The sequence below is a fragment of the Antechinus flavipes genome, chromosome 1 (assembly GCF_016432865.1).
Source record: "Antechinus flavipes isolate AdamAnt ecotype Samford, QLD, Australia chromosome 1, AdamAnt_v2, whole genome shotgun sequence".
NCBI classification, from domain to species: Eukaryota; Metazoa; Chordata; class Mammalia; order Dasyuromorphia; family Dasyuridae; genus Antechinus; species Antechinus flavipes.
The window spans coordinates 150,694,900-150,717,348 of record NC_067398.1 but is presented as its reverse complement, the minus strand read 5'-3'; the positions used below and the strand labels follow the sequence as shown (position 1 = coordinate 150,717,348).

Genomic DNA, 22,449 nt, shown 5'->3' with positions numbered 1-22,449 from the left:
TTAATCCCTCCTCCGATTATTTGTATACACCAAAAGATTGAGCCAGCATAGAATAGTGAAAAGGGCCATTTTTCCAAATATATGGAATAGAATCATTGTCCAATAGGTAATTAGCCTTCAGTGCTCAGGTATCTGATTCAAGCACACCTTTAAGAGTTTCAGCCCTTTACAAGGGAGTTTTGTAATTTGGCATTATACAGTAAAACTTTTAAAAATAATCATATCTTTTAACTTATTAGAAGTTTCAGTGCTAGGAAAGAACCTGAATTAGCAAAAAAAAATTGTTAAAAGATTTCTACAGCAACATTATTTGTAATTACAAAAGAGTGGAAATAACCTAAATGCTTAACACCAGCAAAATAGCTAATGATTTTTCCACTGACATAATCAAATATTATAATGTAATTAAAACAAATATCAGGATTAAAAAGTCTGAAGAGAACTTTATAATATAATACAAAATGAAAAAAGTACAATTAAGAATACACATTAACTGTAACCACATAAGAGGAAAATAATAAAAATGAATGGAGAGGAAAATTATAATGGAAACAAAAAAGAGTGGCTGAAAAAAGACAAATTATGCAATGAAAATGATTCTGAATTGTTATTTTGAATAGTTACAATATTTAATTATTGATGTTAAATTTAAAATAATTTTAAAATGACAATCCCCAAGAAGCCTTTATAGAGTACCAATATTCTATAATACTATGATAATTATCCATACTAGTAATTATCTATGAAGTTACTTTAAAAAATGGATCTGAATATGACAGGAAAAAATAATGATGAATGTTGGAGGAGATGCGGGAAAACTGGGACACTGATGCATTGTTGGTGGAGTTGTGAACAAATCCAACCATTCTGAAGAGCAATCTGGAATTATGCCCAAAAAGTTATCAAACTGTGCATACCCTTTGATCCAGCAGTGTTTCTATTGGGCTTATATCCCAAAGAAATACTAAAGAAGGGAAAGGGACCTGTATGTGCCAAAATGTTTGTGGCAGCCCTGTTTGTAGTGGCTAGAAACTGGAAAATGAATGGATGCCCATCAATTGGAGAATGGCTGGGTAAATTGTGGTATATGAATGTTATGGAATATTATTGTTCTGTAAGAAATGACCAGCAGGATGAATACAGAGACGACTGGCGAGACTTACATGAACTGATGCTAAGTGAAATGAGCAGAACCAGGAGATCATTATACACTTCGACAACGATATTGTATGAGGACATATTTTGATGGAAGTGGATTTCTTTGACAAAGAGACCTAACTGAGTTTCAATTGATAAATGACGGACAAAAGCAGCTACACCCAAAGAAAGAACACTGGGAAACGAATGTGAACTATCTGCATTATTTTTCTTCCCAGGTTATTTATACCTTCTGAATCCAATTCTCCCTATGCAACAAGAGAACTGTTCGGTTCTGCAAACATATATTGTATCTAGGATATACTGCAACATATCCAACATATAAAGGACTGCTTGCCATCTAGGGGAGGGGGGGGAGGGAGGGAGGGGGAAAAAATCGGAACAGAAACGAGTGCAAGGGATAATGTTGTAAAAAAAAATTACCCTGGCATGGATTCTGTCAATATAAAGTAATTATTAAATAAAAATTAAAAAAAAAAAAAAAGAAGGGAAAGGGACCTGTATGTGTCAAAATGTTTGTGGCAGCCCTGTTTGTAGTGGCCAGAAACTGGAAAATGAATGGATGCCCATCAATTGGAGAATGGCTGGGTAAATTGTGGTATATCAATGTTATGGAATATTATTGTTCTGTAAGAAATGACCAGCAGGATGAATACAGAGAGGCTTGGAGAGACTTACATGAACTGATGCTAAGTGAAATGAGCAGAACCAGGAGATCATTATACACTTCAACAACGATACTTAACTCAATTTCAATTGATAAATGATGGATAGAAGCAGCTACACCCAAAGAAAGAACACTGGGAAATGAATGTAAACTATTTGCATTTTTGTTTTTCTTCCTGGGTTATTGTTACCTTCTGAATCTAATTCTCCCTGTGCCACAAGAGAACTGTTCGGTTCTGCAAACATATATTGTATCTAGGCTATACTGCAACATATTTAACATATATAGGACTGCTTGCCATCTCGGGGAGGGGGTGGAGGGAGGGAGGAGAAAAATAGGAACAGAAGTGAGTGCAAGGGATAATGTTATAAAAAAAATTACCCTAGCATGGGTTCTGTCAATAAAAAGTTATTATAAAATTTAAAAAAAATTTTAAAAAATAAAATAAAATGGATCTAAATGGATGATCATCTGGTCTTTGGTATAAAAACTACCTAATACGCTCAGATATTATTTTTTTACTTTTACAATAATAGAAAATACTTTTCATACCACTGTGTTGCACACAAACATGTACCATCTGCTCTGTGGAATTATCCTATATGATCTATGTGGAATTATCTCTTTTGCTTGAGAAGAATAATGCTATTGCTTAATCTTATTACTACAGCCAATTTACAAGCATCAATCCTTGGCTCTGTTTCAAAATTCTTAGTAATATGACCCATAAACAACTCAATGAGTAAAACAGTAGCTTTTTACCATGGAAATTTCAGCAAATCTAGAATGGAATAATAATATTCAATCAAGATAGAAAGCTCCATTTTTAAAAGTGTATGAAAATAATTAATGGCCTATATAAACAAATACTAAGACCTTAAATTTTTACAAAGTAAATTCTTTGAAGTCTTTCTCATTACATGAGTTAATGATTCAATAGATACTGATTCAAACAAACATACTGATTTTCAGTCAAACTGTATCAAAATATAAATTAAACAAAGGATATTGAATTGTCCAAGAAATAAACTATCAAAATTCTGCTAACATTGTAGCTGAGGCCAATTTCTATAAGCTAAAAGGGAGAGAATACCACTATGCTTTCCCACACTATTAAACCTGGACAGGAAGAGACTTTCAATATTCAAAGAGCAGACTATTAGTAGAACAATGCTAAACTTTCTATAATTTGGGGGAAACAAAATCAAAGAATAAAAGACTCATTAAAAAAAAAAAAGCAGCAGCAATAGTAGGTGTGATACAGAGACAACCAGAACAAGAAGTTGGCAATATTAGTGAATCTACAAAACTGTTCATGAAATTAAAGAAATACTTTAAAGTGAATCACCAATCCAAGAAACATGCATTAAGTACCTACCATATATCAAGCACTATGCTAAACTTTTAGGATACAGGTCCCTATTTTCAAAGAGCTTACATTCTAATGGAAAACTTTCAAAGAAAGAAACAGTATTAACAGATAACAGATTATCAAAATGGATAGTAAATAGATTAAATCATTCACCATTTTTAGAGACTAAGAAAGGATTTATTAACATTTATATGCAAAGTACTATTATAATCACTTTATAAATATTATTTCATATAATCTTTACAAACAACTCTGGGAGGTAGATGTTATTATAATCATTATTTAACAGTTGAGGAAACTGAGAGAAATAGAATCTTGTAGGTAGGTGTTATTATAATCATCATTTAACAGTTGAGGAAACTCAGACAAATAGAGGTCAAGTGACCTGATTAAAGTTGGATAACCTATAATAGTCTGAGCCTGGATTTGAATTTAGGTCTAGTGCTCTATCCCCAAAACCAACCACCTGCCTCTAGGCAAATAGATTTCTTTTAACTTCTCCAGACAATATTAATATTGCCCAACAGTGCCTAAACTTTTTGATGTCAAGAGCCATTTATGCTCTTAAATATTTCCTCTTTGCCCCCATAAAAGAGCTTTTGTTTTACAAGTTATATTTATCAGTATTTGTTGTATTATAAATTATCACTTTAGTATTATTATGAAATTTTGATCTTGTAGACTCCCTGGAACAATTTTTAGAAGCTCCAATGGTACTTGGACTACATTCTGAGAATCAAAAACCTAGTTTAAATATAGATCTTTATGACAATAATAAGCTCTTTAGAAGCAAGATGGACCTTGAGTCCTGTTTTCATTATTGTATGTTGGTTAAAGTGCTTTAAAAAATAATATTTTAAAACTTTAAAACTTAAAGCAATTTAAAAAATTATCAAAACAAAACCCCCAGAAATTTTAAGTTATAAGATATAAAATTTTGTGATTTACTGTTACTTATTATTAGCACTGTTTCATTTTCAAGTGGTAATTATTTTTCAAAGAGCATTTAATATCATATTCATCAAATGTTAAAACACAAGTAACCAATCACACTTTATTAAGAATGTAACATGCCAAGCATTAAACTAAATGATGGGGGATATAAAGAAAAAATTTCTTAAAAGTATATGTCCTCAAGGACTATTCTCCAATGGTGAACAATGGGTGAACACTACAAGGACATTCTAATGGAAGAGATAACATACATATGAATCAGTATCTACAAGATAAACATGACACAGATGGAAAGGAAGCAACAAAATGTAAAATGTAAGAAAAAAAGTAAAATGTAAAATGTATGCTAAGACTAAATTTAGCATGATTGTAAAACTTGTTAGCTGATTCAGCAAAATGTATGTAGTTTTTACCTTCTTAAGAATTTTAGTCATTTTAAAGAAGAACTTATGAATAAACAAGAGTTAGAGAACACTGCAAGATGCAAAATGATTTAACTGATCATATTAAACTAAAAAGATGTTGCGCAAACAAAATCAGTGCAACTAAGATTGGAAGCTGGAAGAAAATTTTTTACCCTAAGTATCTCTGATGAGGTCTTGTTTCTCAAATAGATAAAAGAAAAGCCAAATTTATAAGAATACAAATCATTTCCCAACTGATAAAACGGTCAAAAGATAGGAATGGGCAGTTTTTAGATGAAGAAATCAAAGCTATCTATAATCATTTGATTACTGACTGGAAAAATGCAAATGAGAATGATTATGAGGTACCACCTATCTGATTGGAAATATGATAGAAAATTAAAATGATAAATATTGGAAGCTAAGTGGGAAAAATGGGACACTAATGCACTGTTGGTAGAGTTGTGAACTGATCTAACCATTCTGGAAAGTAAGGACTATAAAAGTGCATATACCTTTTAATCTAGCAATATTACTACTAGGTTTGTATCCCAAAAAGATTTTGTTTTAAAGAGTAAAAGACCTATATATACAAAAATTTTTGCAGCATTCTTTTTGTGATAGCAAAGAATTGGAAACTAAGGAGATCCCCCTCAATTGGGAATGGGTGAACAGTAGTGGTAGAAGTGATGAAATACTACTGGGCAATCCGGATGATTTCAGAAAAACCTGGACTCACAAAAACTGATGCAAAGTGAAATGAGCAAAACCAGGAGACTATTGTATACAAATAACAGCAATACTGAATAGTGATCAATTGTGAATGATTTTAACTATTCTCAGTAATAGAAAGATCCAAAACAGTTCCAAAGAATTCATGATGAAAAATGTTGTTCCCCTTTTCCCCCCTAGAGAAATTACTGATGGAATTTTTTTTGGGGGGTGAGGGGTGGGGGGAAGGAAAGGTGGGATGGTCTGTGTTTACATGTACAACTTATATCAAATTGCTTACCATTTCAGGGAGGAAATAAGAAATAAAATTTGAAACAAAACTTAAAAACCAAATGCTAAAAATGGTTTTTATATGTAATTGGGAAAATATAAGATTTTTTAAAAATAAGAATGTTATCAATGACCACAAGAAATAAAATATCTTTAGTGAATAAAGAAAATAGAAGGAAATACAAATAGTACGTAATTCTATTCAACAAATATCAATTAAATAATGTAAAATCATATATAAAATTAGGTGCTGGGAATATATAGACAAAACCAAAAAATACCCAATTTATCTTCAGACTTTATTTTCAACTATGAATATATGTAACATAAACACTAATGACAGATATATAGACTATAGACACTTGTGATTTTGCTAGTAAAGAAAACCCCTACAAATATAGGTCAGCACCTTCTGAGTTACACTGAGAGGTTAAAAGTAACTTCTATAAGGTTGCTCAACAAGAGTGTCAGAAGTAAGACCTGAACGCAGAGAACCTAGTAGGTTCCCTACCCATTCTACAATGATATTTACACAAATTCTTAATAATCCTTCAAAGCCCAAACTATGTGTGGGTAAATGGGATACATCAATAGCCAAATAAATGCTGCTAGCGATATACAAAAAGGACTCTGTACACCTTGAGCCCAGTATTCTGTGACAGATGAGAAGCAGAAGTCAGTTGAGCTTGGGCCATACCATTGACTAGGTTAACAGCCTTCCAGTAGCATGACACTGTTCTTAAAAATTTTTATTAAACAAATAACAAAACAAAATAATAAGACAGTAGGAATTTGAAGAATATATGTATTAGAAATTGTTCTAATGGTCAACTTAACCCTAAAAAGAGAATGTCACTTTGTGTTATGGTATCACAAGAAGACAAACATACTCTATATATCAAAACAGAAGTAACTCCATCTACTAGAAAATGCTACAGAGCGCAAATGGTTCTGATGACTAAAACAAACAAAATACAAATGGACAGAAGACATGAATTCTTTCATTATGTGTCACTACTATGACAAAACTGAAAACAGACCTAATTATATATAGGAAAAGGCTTCAAGTGTTTTTTTTTTTCTTTTTCCTGATCCATGATACATACTCTAAGGTTTAAGTCACAAAATGTATTACTGATAATTGCAAGACAATCATTTTTTTAAAAAAAAGTATTCCTATATCAGAAAAGAAGTTGAAAAGCTACTAAAACCTTAAGAAGGCAAAAAAAGCTAAAGACCCTGAAATCACTGAAAATCTTCTCTTAATGAAAACTTTAAAAATTATACCTATTAATAACATAATGAAAAAGATGTCCCAAATGATTATGAAAAGGAAATGAGAAACCTTAATGGCAATTCAAAAAAGAACATTTTAACTTTGATGGCATGAATGAATTAAAGTCCAATAAACATAAAGAACAAATATATTTTTGGGGCACCTAGGTGGCACAGTGGATAGATAGAGCACCAGCCCTTAAGTCAAGAGGACTTAAATTCAAATCTGGTCTCAAACACTTAAGACTTCCTAGCTGTGTGACCCTGGGCAAGTCATTTAACCCCAACTGCCTCAAACAAACAAACAAACAACCCAACAACAACAACAACAAAAACCATATTCTTTCACAGTATTGACTTGAGCATAAAATCATTTTAGAACCTGAACACAACATCCTATGAATCACCTGTTGCCAATGCAAGAAGAGTAGGGCAAAAAATACAGGCACTAAATACCACACCAGGGTGAAAAGAACTTCAAAAATCTACCAAAAGGAACCGGAAAATTACATCAATATTTGACAGGCATATGTAGTCGTACATAACGTAAATATGATTCTGTCCCAAAAAAAAGCATCCAAACAGATCTGGAAACTAAAAGTGTATCAGACATTTTAGCTATCCTTAATCAGAAAATGAAAGCAAAAATCAAAAAAAGCTGAGGTAATCGAAAATACCACATATCTATCCATTAACCCATCAAAGATAGGTCAATTTTGTGCTTATGTATTTTATACAAAACATGTACAGCTTGTAAAACTAAATATTTAAATGCTTAAAAGAAAAAAACACTCTGTTGGATTAAGGGCAATAAGGGTGTATCCCCTAAATCTAAAGTATATCAAAGGCAACTTATCACCTACCCAGTAATTAATGAACAAGCTAATCAACCTCTGACTCAATTCCATGTCATAGCTTATTTAAGTACTGCAAATTAAGTTTAGTGAGAACATTAAGTTTGATGTCTGCATGAAAAACTTCTCGATTTAAAACATGAGTCAAAACAGAAAGTAGTTAATAATTCAAATAATACTGGTATTTTTCAGGAATACCATGAAAGTCCATTATGGTTCTCTTTTGCCTTAAATCCATTATTATCTCTTCTACACAGAACTAAGAATTGACTTCCAAATTAAAGAAGCCAAACAAAAACATCTTATTAATCACTCAATGTATACAAGGGTGACATCAAGCTAAATAGCTCCACAAACATACTAAATAGCTTCTTTATCTCATGGAATCTTTCTCCAAAAATATCAAAATATCATTTAGATTCAGTAATTGAAAAATCTGGAAACTACATAGAGAAAAAAACTGAACTAGTCAATAAAGGAAATGCTTACAAGTGCCTTGGTCTCCTCTAGTCAAGACAGATAAAGTATAATATAGTATGACATTGTGCTGTGTGCATAAATTCATTAAAAGACTCAATGGCATACTAAAACCCAAACTGAATAGGCAGAAGCAATTTAACATCAATGCAATTTTAAGCAATTGCAAAATGAGCATTAATATTGCTAAAAATGATCCTAATAGCAACCCAATCATTATTAACAATTTCCCATAAAACCACATGAAATTCAGAAGAAACTCAGTATCATGGAATAAAAAGATGAAATATATTGAATGGGACCAGGTAAAGATTTCTCAAAAAGTCTATGAGATGGAAAGTCAGGCCCCAGAGGCTTAAGTTGCAGGAAATCACATGATCTCTATTCCCAGAGATCCACAGGACTGGAAAGGTCAGCTTCAGGAAGTGATATGACCCACAGGAAGCAGACAACATTGCTGACCATTGGTCAATAATGGTTACTTCCTTTTTAGTCCATCCAATGAAAAGATTTGAGTCTTTTGCTATTTAACCAGATTCACTATTTCCACCTCACTAGGCCAGGCACAACACTGGGAGAAGGCAGCTGAGAAGCTCTATGTCTGCTCAGGTGTATTTGGGCTTTTCTTTGCAAGGACAGAATAAAAATGCTTCCTCTGTATCTGAAGGTGCAACGGAGTAGCCTAGCACCTGTCCCACACGTATATGATGCTTGTTATTCTGTCTATGACTAGATGCAGGGCTTCTTAAACGTTTTCCACACCTGAGATATATAGGTATATAAAATAGGTATACAAATCAAACATTTATACTGATAATAAATCATAATTTCACAACACTACATTCAACTACGAGACTCCAGAAGGGGTCACAAATCACAGTTTAAGAAGCTGTTTCTAGAGTAGTGCTAAGAGAAGAGTTCAGTGAGCCTACAGAGATTAATAAGCTTATATCCCAATACTTTTATTTAACTACAAAAATTAGTTAATTTATCCACTAATGTAAAAGTTCAGTGAACACTAAATATAAAATAAAAATGAATTGTTTCATTTGAATAAATTTGACAAAGATAAGAAGAGGCAACAATAATGGCATTTATTTATAAATGCTTTTACATGTTTGCAAGGTACTTTATATATATTATTTTAAACAATTCTCAAAACAACATGAGGCTGTGTACTATTATCATACCCATTTTACAGATGAAGGAATTAAAAAATTAAACTGACTTGCCACAAATAAAAAGTGTTTGAGACAATTTTTTTCTTTGAGTCCAGTATCCTACACACAATAAACAAGATAATCTGAAGGGGGAGAGGACGCTCATGTTGGGGGATGAGATAATGTTCAGGAGATAGTATCTGAGCTGAACCTGAAAGTAAAAGACTTACATAATCATGTAAGATAATATTTAACTAAATAATGGAATTTTGTTCATGACTGGAAAAGACCTCAGATCATGAAGCCTTCTCCATATCCCTCTCCTCTAGAAACTCTACAAACCATTCTACCTTTTTAGCTCCCTTTTGCTTATTGTCTCCTTCCTTTAGATTGCAAGCTCCATAAGGGCAAAACAGTCTTTTTTCCCCCTTAATTTCCCCACCTCTAAGCTTATTAGCACAATTTTAGGCATACAGAAGACACTTAATGATGGAATTTATATGGTAGAATAAAGATTGTCAAAGTGCTTATACCCCCTTTTTGTCTCTCTCACACACACAATGTAACCTCACAACAATGCTGAGAAATAACATATTATCACTCTCATTTCTCAGATGAGAAAATTGGTAGGTAAGTTAGACTTGTTCAAAATTACACAGCTAGTAACTATCTTATATCAGATTTATACTTGGATTTTCATAATTCCAGATCTCATGTTCTATCCACTGCAACACCTAGCTGCTTTATAAGTATAATTATTTATAAACTACATATTTTCACTGGTATATTAATACCATGTATTATGACAGCATTATCATATTAATACTTAAACTGTAAATATTTTATCATAATTCCCTTAAGTATATTATTTTAAAATCTGAAATAACTTTATTAATAGAAAAGATCTTTGTTTGCTCACCAATTCAAATATCTAAATTCCCATTTATTTTGATATTTGGTTTTAAGGGCTGTAATAACCAATTGAAAAAGATGCTTAAGAAAAAAATCAGACTTATCTTACCACTAACTTTGTCCATGTGTTTTTCAAAATAAGGTTGGTAAATATCTACCTTCTATTATATCAGGAAGAGAAGGGACATGCTCTTTGAAGGTAAGGTTCTAGGTTCCATGAGTGACTGTTTGGAGTAGGTAGGAAAGTACAAGAGTAGGTAACAACATACTCAGGTAGGTCCTGAAAACAGGTAGTCTAATGAAATTTTATTTTGGTGTCTTTTATTTTTTTAATTGGGGAGGGGCCTAAAGGAGGGAAGAGAAGTATTTTCTTAGAATCAGATTTGTAGATCTAGGATATTTATACACCTGGCTACTCGAACCCCAAGCCCACTGGCAATAAGTAACTATCACTGCCTTTCACTGTTTTGATCTTTCATTCTTTTAGTAAGAGAGGAAAGAAAAGCCTGGATGGGCAGGAGGGAGCTTATACTGATGTAGCTCCAGTGGCAACAAGAAAAGGGAAGGCAAAGACATTTAAAACCTAGATAGAAATGACTTCCTAGGGAGGAACTGAAACAACACAGCCTGAACAGCCAGAAGAAGGGGGTACAGCAGAATTTACTATTTCTCACTAACATATATAGCCTCAGCATCACAGCAACAAGAAGTCTTGAATCGATTATCTATGGCAGGGGTAGAGAATGTCCAGCCTGGGTCACAGACTCATGAAATCATTTGCTAAGGCAATTGCAGGTGATGACGGGTTGAAAGCTAGGTACAACAACCTCCCACTGTTTGAGTTCTATATCTTGATTTTATATAATTTAAATTATGTTATAAATATCCAAAAAGCCCTTGGAAGAAAAAAAAAAGTTCCCCACTCCTAATCTATGGCAATATTCATTCGGATTGACTATATATGGCAGTTGATGGTGCAGTAGGCCCAGCTTCTTCAATTGTGGTTTACAACCCCATATGAAACTTTATAACTGAATGAGGGAGTCACAAAATTATAATTTATCATCAGTAAAAAGCCTCCTTTTAGTGTGATACAAGGAGAAGATAGTGACAGAGGTCATCATATGATGGATATGAATTGAAAAAAGAGAGTTTTCAGTAAATGGCAGTCATTTTCCTCCCAAGTATGAGGTAGACTTCTCAACTAAGAGGGTGGGAAAAATAGGAGCCACAGGTTTGAGGAGGCATAATAAGATTTGGAAAGGCAGCTGTGGTGAGTGGAATGATCAGGGAAGTATAATAAAAAAATAAAACTTGTCTTGATGCAATTAAGGACTCAGTAAGAGACTGTATAATGTAAATATGAAGTGGACCCAATCAGAATGATTTTATGATTTTGTCCACCTTTATATAGCAAAAGCAGATAATGGAAGTGATTTAAAGCTAAAGTCTAGCAAAGAAATTAATTGATATAATAAAGGTCTGGCAAGGGACTGAAGGGTAGAAGACAGTGTAGAGTTGAACTGGCTCACCAAAGGGCCAATAATGGGAAAAAACAGAGAGTACAACTAATATAAAGGAAAGAACTAAGGGGACAAAGAAATGAAAGTCATAGCATAATGAAGAACAAGATTTGGAATTAAAAAGCAGAGAGGCAAAGGTTTATTCTTATTTTGAACTCACTTAGAGTTAAGTCGGCTTGCTTCTTATCCAGGAACAGGACTGTTTCTTTCAGTCAGCATTAGAAATAATGCCTCAACATTCCTCCAATGGTCACCACCTGATAATCCCTTCAAATGGACTGAGGACCTTCTTTAAATTAATAATGTTTTACAATCTATTATGTTTCAGGTTATCAAGAAATTAGTTCAAACTCCTAATCAAATTATTCAGCAGAACTTTTAGACTTGAACAGGACCTTGCTCTGCTAAAACTATCTTTATGTCCGTTTTCTCTCTTTTTTTTTTTAATCTCCCCAAAATGTTACCTATCTTTCTCACCTCATTCAACAAATTTGCATCCAAATACCTTTTAGTTACTTCTAAAAACCCAAGGTCACTCTCAAATATTTGCTATCACTGAGATTGTATCTTAATTGTAAGGAGAAAAACCTGAAACATAATGTTTTCTGATTTAATGATCTCACCACTTTATTTATCCTTTGTCTTTTTTTTAATCTCCTAGGGAAAAGATTTCCAAGCTTGATGGATGAATACCATGAGATATTCTAATTTGTAGGAGAACAAGAACAAGAATTATGCAAGATAAGAAAGTTTAGATGGATTACAAACTGCCCATCCAAGGGAATATTGCTGAAATATTGAAATGTTCACAACTTTTTTTAGCTGTCAATCATCCACTGAAGGAAAAAAAAAGACAATCAACATGTATCTTATTCTTCAATAGTAAAATATTTCAAAGAGTTTAAGGTTTTTTCTAAAGTATTTAGTAACCACATTTATATACCATTCTAAGATTTATTAAGTTTATTAACTTATTCATTCATTAAATAAATTGAGAATTATTTTTACCATCACAAAATGTTTACTTTGTTTTAACATTTTTAGAAATAGTACCAGCTCTACAATACAAAAACTTTGTCGATTTTATGATTTATAAAGTGTTTTCTTTCTAATAACCATGCAACTTAAGTAGCACAGTTGTTATCTTCATTTTATAAATGAAGGAACTGAGACTCAAGATAGCCAAGTGGCTTGTCCTGGGTCACAAAACAAAGTCAGTGTGGAAAGCAGGTCAAAGAAAAATAACTTAAGAACTGTGATCATTTCAATGACCAAATGAAATCCAGAATCTATTAGTCAACAAACACTTATCATTAAAATGCTTACTGTGTGCCAGGCACTATGTTAAAGTACAAGGATAAAAGACAGGCTTTATTAAAAAAAAAAAAAGTCTATGTTCTTTAGGAGCTCACAATCAATGAAGGAGGTAAAACACAAATAACAACATACAAACAAGACATACATATGATACACTGGAGATAATCTTAGAAGGAATCACAAAGAACAAAGTTTGAAAGTAACATGCTGACATGTTATGAATTACTTTTAAAAACAGCTAATTATAGAGAGTCACAGTTTCAAGGACTACCCTCTTTCTTCTTAACTGTATATGAAAATGCTTATTTTAATTTACATTTTTAAATTTAAAAAATCATCTGAACTGATAAAGCAAATACTTTATTTCACTCGTAGAACAAATCAAATGTACAATTTTTCCTTCCCAGATGATAATTATACAAATGATATCTACTTACAAAAATTTAGCTAATTTTACTAGCTTGTATCTCCCAACTCTGGTCAAGTGGTTTCATTCGTCTAGACTAGCAATCCCAGGTTAAAAAAGATGAGGATCTATTACTGACTTTACAAGAAATATACAAAAGCTCCTGAACCAAGGTAAAAAAGTTATATGAAGAACAGAATAATGTCTCCTTTTTCTTATGGAACTCCTATATTTATTATTCAAATTCTTTACCCAGATTCTGATTCTTTTCTTATGCTCTAAGCACAGAGTCCGCACATGCCATACATAAAATGGACTTCTATTTCTTGAGAACAGCTATAATGGACCCATCCTAAGTAACCTCAAAATTTAAGCCCACACAATAAAATTAGGAGAAACACATACTTCTTCCCAGAAAAAAAAGAAGGGTTAAATAAATTCTTCAAATATCCTTCCTCTCAAGTTCTTCACAGTAAGGCTGCTTTCCCTCTAGTGATCCAAAATTCCTTTTACCAGTACTTCAGTGTCAATCATCAAAATTACTTTATTTTCTTCCTCTCTCAAGATTATAAAAATAAACAATTCGGATCTCCTGCATGTAAGTCGGCTAGTTGTTGAGGAGAATCAGAGAAGACTTAATTTAAATTAACATATGACTCATATGCATGACATCTGGATCTTCCACATGGTATATTGATTAATCTAAATAAATCTATATTTGATGGAATTTTAGAGATTTTTTTGCCTGCAATTGCCTTCATGTAAGTCCTATCATTTAATCTATTGTGCCTATGTAAAATGTATACCTTGAGAATAGGATAAGAAATGAGCAGAACAAAAAGTTGCTCTGAAATTCTTCTTAAAATTCCTCGAATAAACAGCTCCAGGGTTTGAGCAGAGAACTTGCAATAGGAACAAAAAGATAATTCATTGCTTCCAGTTCCTTCCTTGAAAGAAAACATAGTAGAATAATCTACCATATCTACTTTCGTGAAGCCTAAGTCCCAGTTTTAAATGTTTCTTTATCACTCAATGAAGACGCAAAACCTATCATAGATGGGAAATACTATGACATTAATAAAGGCAGACTCTCCACTCCCTAGCATTTTCCCTGTCCTAGATGACAACAACAACAACTACAAAGTAAAAGAAGAAAATGGAGTGGCACACTGAGAAGCTTTTTCTTCCACTTATGTCTCTGTTCTCCTTAATGATGAGAGAGCTTTTAGTATAATGGTATAAAAGTCATTAGAATTCTTTTCCTAGAGAGATTTACCATGCATGCTTACTTAGTACACAACCCAGTTAGGTGTAAAGTCGATCATCCTATGAAAAGTTCACCCTGCTTCTCCATTTATGATTCAGAGGCAAGATTAGATCTGACCCCATTTTGACTAATATCCTTGCCTTAGTTTCTTATTACTGCTGACCACTTTATCTTCCATTTTGTTTTTGTGATGCACTACTACCCTGTCCTCAATCCAGTTTATCAGCCTCCTACTTTCTGACTATCTGGCATATGTTTCTAGATTACTATTATTATTATACTATTAGATACTATTATTATACATGTTATCTATATCTGGTCCCATTCTGGTATGACTACAAAAAAGTGAATGTGTGTAGCAATGCTGCATTAATGTATATTAATGATATAAACACTGTGCCAGAAATAACCTAAATTCCTGAAAATTTCCAGGTTCACAAGCTCGGATTTCAAGTCAACCTTATTTTGGAGCCCCTTGAATCCATTTATACATAACTTTGTACCTTTAGATCTCAAGGTTAATGAAATTATATTTATTCTGAAACAGGTTAAAATAAAAATCAAAACCTTACAGCACAGTAGGCAGAATAACCTGAACCAGATCACTCCTTAACAATAGAGATTCATGTTCCTAAGGCTGTAAATAATCTGGGACACAGGATGATAAGAATAGGGAATAAAGAATTCTTTCAACCAATACTTTGCACTAGATTATCAAATTATCCCTTCAAAAAGTCTGCCTGTTGAAGTCAGTTGAAGAAAAGTTATCTTCTACTTCAATTTTTTATAAAGAAAGAAGAAATATTATATAAATCATCTACTGCATCAAACATAAGATTAAATTATCACCAATTTCAATTGACTACATAGGTAAATCTTACCCGATTACTCCACTTCCTCTTGTTCACAATCAAGGATTCAGAATCAATTTGGGATCTTAAATCTCAGATCTTTGATTCATCATAATATTGGAAATGTCCATATAACTATCCACTGATAGTTGTTCCTGGTCCCTGCATTTAAAAAAAAAAAAAGAAGAAGAAACAAATATAAATGTTTCTGATTATATATTTATATTAGCAACCCCCGCCCCATCACTGAAAAAGGAATGATAAAATGATATGGGATTCTAAAGTCAACCTAGCTTAAGAGCAACGTAAGTGATAAAAGATAAATTCAAATGTCCATGCTATCTAAGCACTAGAATCAATATGAGGCTTCAGAAATCTGGCCCTGGCTTTACCACTAGTGATGTCATCTTGGACAAGTTAGCTAAGTTCTCTGAACCCTAGAGTTACTTTACGTGTATTTTTACTAACAACACATCTGTAATTTGCAGAATCTATTTTTTCTTTCTTTCTCCTACTTGGATCCTTCTCTTACTCCAAATTCCTCATCCCTGCTTCACAGACTGAGACTGTAGAAGGTATAATGGTCCACAGAAGGGAATTTAGATATTACATCATTCCAAGGTATAGCTTAAATAAGGAAACACGGGGACAATATCTGATATTTCTTTTAGCTCATTACATATAGAAAGATAGATAGATAGATAAATGTAGTATATTTTATATATATTATATGCCAAAATTCAATTACTATATGGACACAATATGTAAATAACTAATTTGACATTAATTTTCTCATATTCATACACCAAGATTCTAACATAGATTTAGTGAATTCTATAATACCAAACAAAAACTAAGTCCTAAGTTCTAGTGCTTTTAATCCTTCTTCTACTTCACCTTTCAGTTTTCAGATTTCTCAAAACATTTTTAATACACTCATTAAATCACTAAGCCATTATAATTATATATATATATATATATACATATACACACACACACACACACACACACACACACACACACATATATATGAGAAACATGTTTGGCTTTTGTTTCATCCATTCTAATACAGCACAATATAAAACATAAATGGATGGGATAAGGGATAGAAAAAGAACTAAAGAACAAATATGTCGACATGAAGACAAGTTAACTATTCCAATTGGATAAATCTAACCATAAAATAAACAAGAAAGAAATTAAGGAGGTTAATAGAATCTTAGAAAACTTAGATATGATAGACCTCTGGAGAAAACTGAATAGGGATTGAAAGGAATATATCTTTTTCTCAGGAATATATGGTACTTACACAAAAACTAACCATGTATTAGGGCAAAAAATCTCACAACCAAATACAGAAAGGCAGAAATAAATTCTTCCTTTTCAGAACACAATGCAATAAAAATTATATGCAATAAAGAACCTGAGAAAGATAAACTAAAAAAAATTTGGAAATTAAATAATCTAATTCTAAAGAATGAGTGGGCCAAACAACAAATCATACAGATAATCAATAATTTCATCCAATACCAATAATGAGACAACACATTAAAACCTATAGGACAACAGCCAAAGCAGTCCTTAGGGAAAATTTTGTTTCTCTAAATAATTACATGAACAAAATAGAGAAAGATCAATGAATTGAGTATGCAACTAAAAAAGTTAGAAAAGAAATAAATTAAAAACTCCCTATTAAATACTAAATTAGAAATTCTGAAAGTCCAAAGAGAGATTAATTGAAATTGAATTGAAAATTGAAACTAAGAAAACTATTATACTAATTAATAAAACTAAAAGTTGGTTTTATGAAAAAGAAATTAACAAAATAGATAAACCTTTAGTTAATTTGATTAGAAAAAGAAAAGAAAAACCAATTACCAGCCTCAAAAATGAGAAGTATGAATTTAATACCAATGAAAAAGAAATTAAAGCTATAATTAAGAGCTATTTTACCCAACTGTATGCCAATAAATCTGACAACCTAATTGAAATAGATGAATATTTATAAAAAATATAAATTGTCAGATTAACAGAAGAGGAAATAAATTACTTAAATAGTCCTATTTTGAAAAAAGGAATTGAAAGAGCCATCAATGAACTCCCTAAGAAAAAAATCTTCAGGGCCAAATGGATTTACAAATGAATTCTACTGAACATTTAAAGATCAATTAATTCCAATACTATGTAAACTATTTGAGAAAATGGGTAAAGGAGTTCTGCCATATTCCTTTTATAAAACAAATATAGTATTTATAACCTAATCCAGGGAGAGCCAAAACAGAGAAAAAAAATTACAAACCAATCTCCCTAATGAATATTGATACAAAAATTTTAAATAAAATATCAACAAAGAGATTACAACAATTTATCAGCAAGATAATACATTATATGACCAAATGAGATTTACATCTCAATGCAGGGCTGGTTCAATACCAACAAAATTATTGGAACAATTGATCTTATCAATATCAAAACTAACAGATATTATATGATAATCTCAACAGATACAACAAAGTTTTTGGCAAAATACAGTACCCACCCCCATAATAACATTAGAGAACATAAGAATAAAAGGAATTTTCCTTAAAATTGATAATCAGCATCTATCACAAATCATCAGCAAGCATTATTTGTAATGAAGAAAAGCTACAGGAATTCCAAGATCAGGTATAAAATGAGATGCCCATTTCAAGGAATTTATGATGGTAAATCTTAGAGAATTATCCAAAAACCTACCTGAAACATTTAACAGTTTTAGCAAAGTTACAGGCTATAAAGTAAATCCACACAAATCATCAGCATTTTCATATATTACTAACAAAATACAGCAGCAAGAATAAGAGAAATTCCACTTAAAATAACTACAGGCAAAATAAAATATTTGAGTATTCACCTGCCAAGACAAACCCAAGAACTATTTGAACACAATTACAAAACATTTCATACAAATAAAGTCAGATCTAAACAACTGGAAAAATATCAATTGCTCATGGGTAAGCCAAATTAATATAATAAAAATGACAATTCTGCCTAAATTGGTCTGTTTGTTCAGTACCATGCCAATCAAACTGCCAAAACATTATTTTATAAAGCTAGAAAAAAATAAATATAAAATTCATCTGGAAGAATAAAAGGTCTATAATATCAAGGGAATTATTGAGGAAAAAAAAATACAAAGTTCAGTGGCCTGGCAGTATCAAACCTAAAACTCTATTATAAAGCAGCCATCAAAAACGTATGGTACTGGTTAAGAACTATACTGGTAAGTCATTGGAATAGATTAGATACACACAATACAATAGTCAATGCTATTTCACAAAATTACAGGGAAAACTGGAAGATAATATGTCAGAAATTTGGCATAGCTCTACATCTCACATCACATATCAAAGTAAGGTCAAAGAGATACATGATTTGGGTGTAAAGGATGATACATATCATAAGCAAATTAGGAGAGCAAGAGATAGTTTACCTATCAGATCTTTGGAGAAGGGGGCAATTTATGTCCAAAGAACAAGAAAACATTATGAAATGCAAAACAGACAACTTCGATTACACTAAATTATAAAGGTTTTGCATGAACAAATCTTCTATAGTCATATGAAAAGATGCTCTAAATCACTATTTATTAGAGAAATACAAATTAAAACAATTTTTTTTTTGCCTGAGGCAATTGGAGTTAAGTGATTTGCCCAGGGTCACACAGCTAGGAAGTGTTAAGTGTCTGGGACTAGATTTGAATTCAGGTCCTCCTGACTTCAAGGCTGGTGCTCCATCCACTATGCCACCTAGCTGTACCTAAAACGATTCTTGAGTTACTGCCTCACACCTCTCAGTTTGGCTATTATAGGAAAAAATAGTGATAAATGCTGGAAGGGATATGGGGAAACTGGGATCCTAATGTATTGTTAGTTTCGCCATTTTGGAGAACAATTAGGAACAATGCCCAAAAGGCTATCAAACTGTGCATATACTTAGATTCAGCAGTGTTATTACTAGGTATGTATCCCAAGAAAATCATAAAGAAGGGGAAAAGATCAACAAGTTGGAAAAAACGTTTGTAGCAGCTCTTTTTGTAGTAGCAAAAAATTGGAACATGAATAGGTGCCCATCAGTTGGGAAATAGCTGAATAAGTAATGGTATAAGAAAATAATGGAATATTACTGTTCTATAAAAAATTATGAACCAGCTGATTGTAGAAAGGCCTCAAAGGATTTACACAAATTAATGCAGAGCAAAACAAGAGAACCAAGAATATATTGTACACAATAACAAGCAAGATTGTATATTGATTAAATATGAAAGACTTGGTTCTTCTCAGCAGTGCAGTGATTCACGTAAACCCAATAAACTTTGGGTGGAAAATGCCATCTGAATTCAGAGAGAAAAATATGGAGATTGAATGTAAATCAACACTGTTTACTTTTCCCCCCTTTTTATTCTATTTTTTTTCCTCTCATGTTTTCCCAATTTTCTGATTTTTCTTTCAACATGACTTATAAGGAAATTTTTTCATTTAAAAAAAATAAATGTACATGTATAACCAGAAAAAATAAAAATTAAAAAAAGTTAACTATTCCACTAAAGAGAGAAAGGTCTATGAGACTTCTTGGATTTTAGGTCTATGAAGAACTTAAATTGCCCTTGCCTCTAGACTCTGTGGTCAAGGACCTATGTTCTTCCCTCGAACTGTTTTTCTTTTTTAAGACCTTCTCTATGTCTCAAAATGACTTTTCCTGAAAGTTTCATGTTTATTGATCTAAACTCTGTCTACTACAATTATATTCTCTATCTATCCTGTTTAGTTTACCAATAGCAAGTTTCAGATAAATTATAATGACAAATTCAGTAAAACTGCATTGTACTTTCTGATGTAGGCTAGTTACTAGATCTCTATTTCTATAAATAGAAATTAAAAATATAAAATTGTTTAAAATATTTTTATAAAAAATATATAAAATTTGTGAGATTAGATTTTTAATGATGCCCACTTCAGAATCTGCTGTTCCCAAAGTTTCTTCCAGCATAATGTTTCCTTACCATGCTTCCCTCCACTTTCCTTCTCTATTCATTCCCTTTCTTTCTCATAATTCTAACCTTGTCATCCAGGCAGCTCTCATTCCCAGCTCACTGACAGGATTTAAATGAAAGACATCATAGAGCTAATGAATAACAAATACTGCTCCCTAAATCAATGTATTAGCTTCTAACAATTCCCCTAGTTCATGCTGCTGTGACACAGCTCACAGGGAAAACAGTTCATATATCGCTACTAGATTTACTAATAGTTTACTAAAATCAAGATTCACAATTTTTAAAACTATGTAAAAGTTAAATTTCAAAAAATACAAGTATGTCATGAATACCAATATACTTTTTCTTTTTACTAAAATTCAATTAGTGTCCCATGAAATATTTCTCCTAAAAATGAATCTCTTTCTAGCATTTATATTCCTTTTGAGGAAATTTAATTCCACTTTCAATGGAAGAAAAACTATTTTGTTAATCACAAATCCTTAATTTGCAATTTTTAACATTTTCTTTGTCCACCATAATCAAAGGAAAAAATAATGTAAAGGAAGCTATCAAAATATACAATCTATAGCCATGATTTATGATATTCATTTTCATCATAACTAATCTAAGATTGCCCTCCCAGCAAACAGCTAATACTTACAGTTAGCCCCTAGAAGAGGTTATCTAAAGTCTTTCCTCAACTGGCTTCTTATACAGAATCCATAAGCTAGTTTCATGTAAAACATGCCTTTCTACTTATTAGACTTGAAGCAAAATATAAACAAAGAATGATTTCCTAAAGTGGAAATGAGTCATCAACCTCTGGGCAGGAAGTACAATATCATCAAAATAACTCTTCTCATCCTGGGTAAAGCCCAATTAAGGATATATGTATACGAAATTATGCTTATAGTATCACTGAAGAATCTTAAAAAAACAAAAAAGTTAAAAGTTTCCAAGTGGAAATCAAGCTAAGAGTTTAAAATCCCCTTGTATGATGATAAAGCCTACTCCCAAACTAGCTAGAATTAACATATTGGATATATGAAAAACAAAGACATTTATATGACTGAATGAGAAGTCTAAGGGGACAGGAGACCTATATTTTACATGCTATGTATTCTTTTAACTGTTTTACCGTGATGATGATGAACAACTAAAAGTCTCTGATACTAATCTATAAAACTATAATGTAAAACATCTACCTTTTCTACCTGATAAATGGCTTACAGAACTATCCTAAGGATAAAATAAGGTACATGAAAATACTGGAACAAAAATTAAGGAAATACAGAAACATGAAGTGGTATTATTAGCAGAAAGATTAATAATTAGATTATATTCTTAGGAATTCATATCTATTAACCCTAATCCTGAATAGCTTCTTCTCAATCACTTATTGCCTTGTTTCAAAAAGTTTAACCTGACAATGCCAATAAATTAAAATTCAGACATGAAGTGGTTCTATTCTCAAGCATTTATTAAACATATATGCCAGGCATGGGACTAAGTACTGGGAATATATCCACTCTCAAAAAATTCCCTACTCTTGAAAAGCTCAGATTTTAATGGGGGAGATAGGAAGGAACTAAGGAACCAAGATTAAGGAAGAATAGAAAAGGCTCCTGACAAGTAAGTCTTGAAGGAAGACTAGAAAATCAAGAAGTACAGAAGAGGAAGGAGACTGTTCCAGGCAAGGAAAACAAGTTGGAGGAGATCATCACTAGATCACAGAGTGAATGAAAAAGAATAAAATGAAAGAAAACTGAAATGGGGACAGGGACCACAGAGCACAGCTATAAAGGGCTTTGAATGACACTTTATTTTATTCAA

The 22,449-nt window shown here is 32.0% G+C and overlaps 1 protein-coding gene across 10 annotated transcripts in view; it reads right to left on the bottom strand.

Moving 5' to 3' along the window:
• ERBIN (erbb2 interacting protein) overlaps positions 1 to 22,449 on the bottom strand; it is a 169,924-nt gene that overhangs the window by 111,252 nt on the left and 36,223 nt on the right. For all 10 annotated transcript variants that reach the window (XM_051991400.1, XM_051991412.1, XM_051991426.1 and 7 more), the window contains exon 2: positions 15,630 to 15,761. The gene's annotated coding sequence lies outside the window, so the exon portion shown is untranslated. The remainder of the gene's footprint in view (positions 1 to 15,629; positions 15,762 to 22,449) is intronic.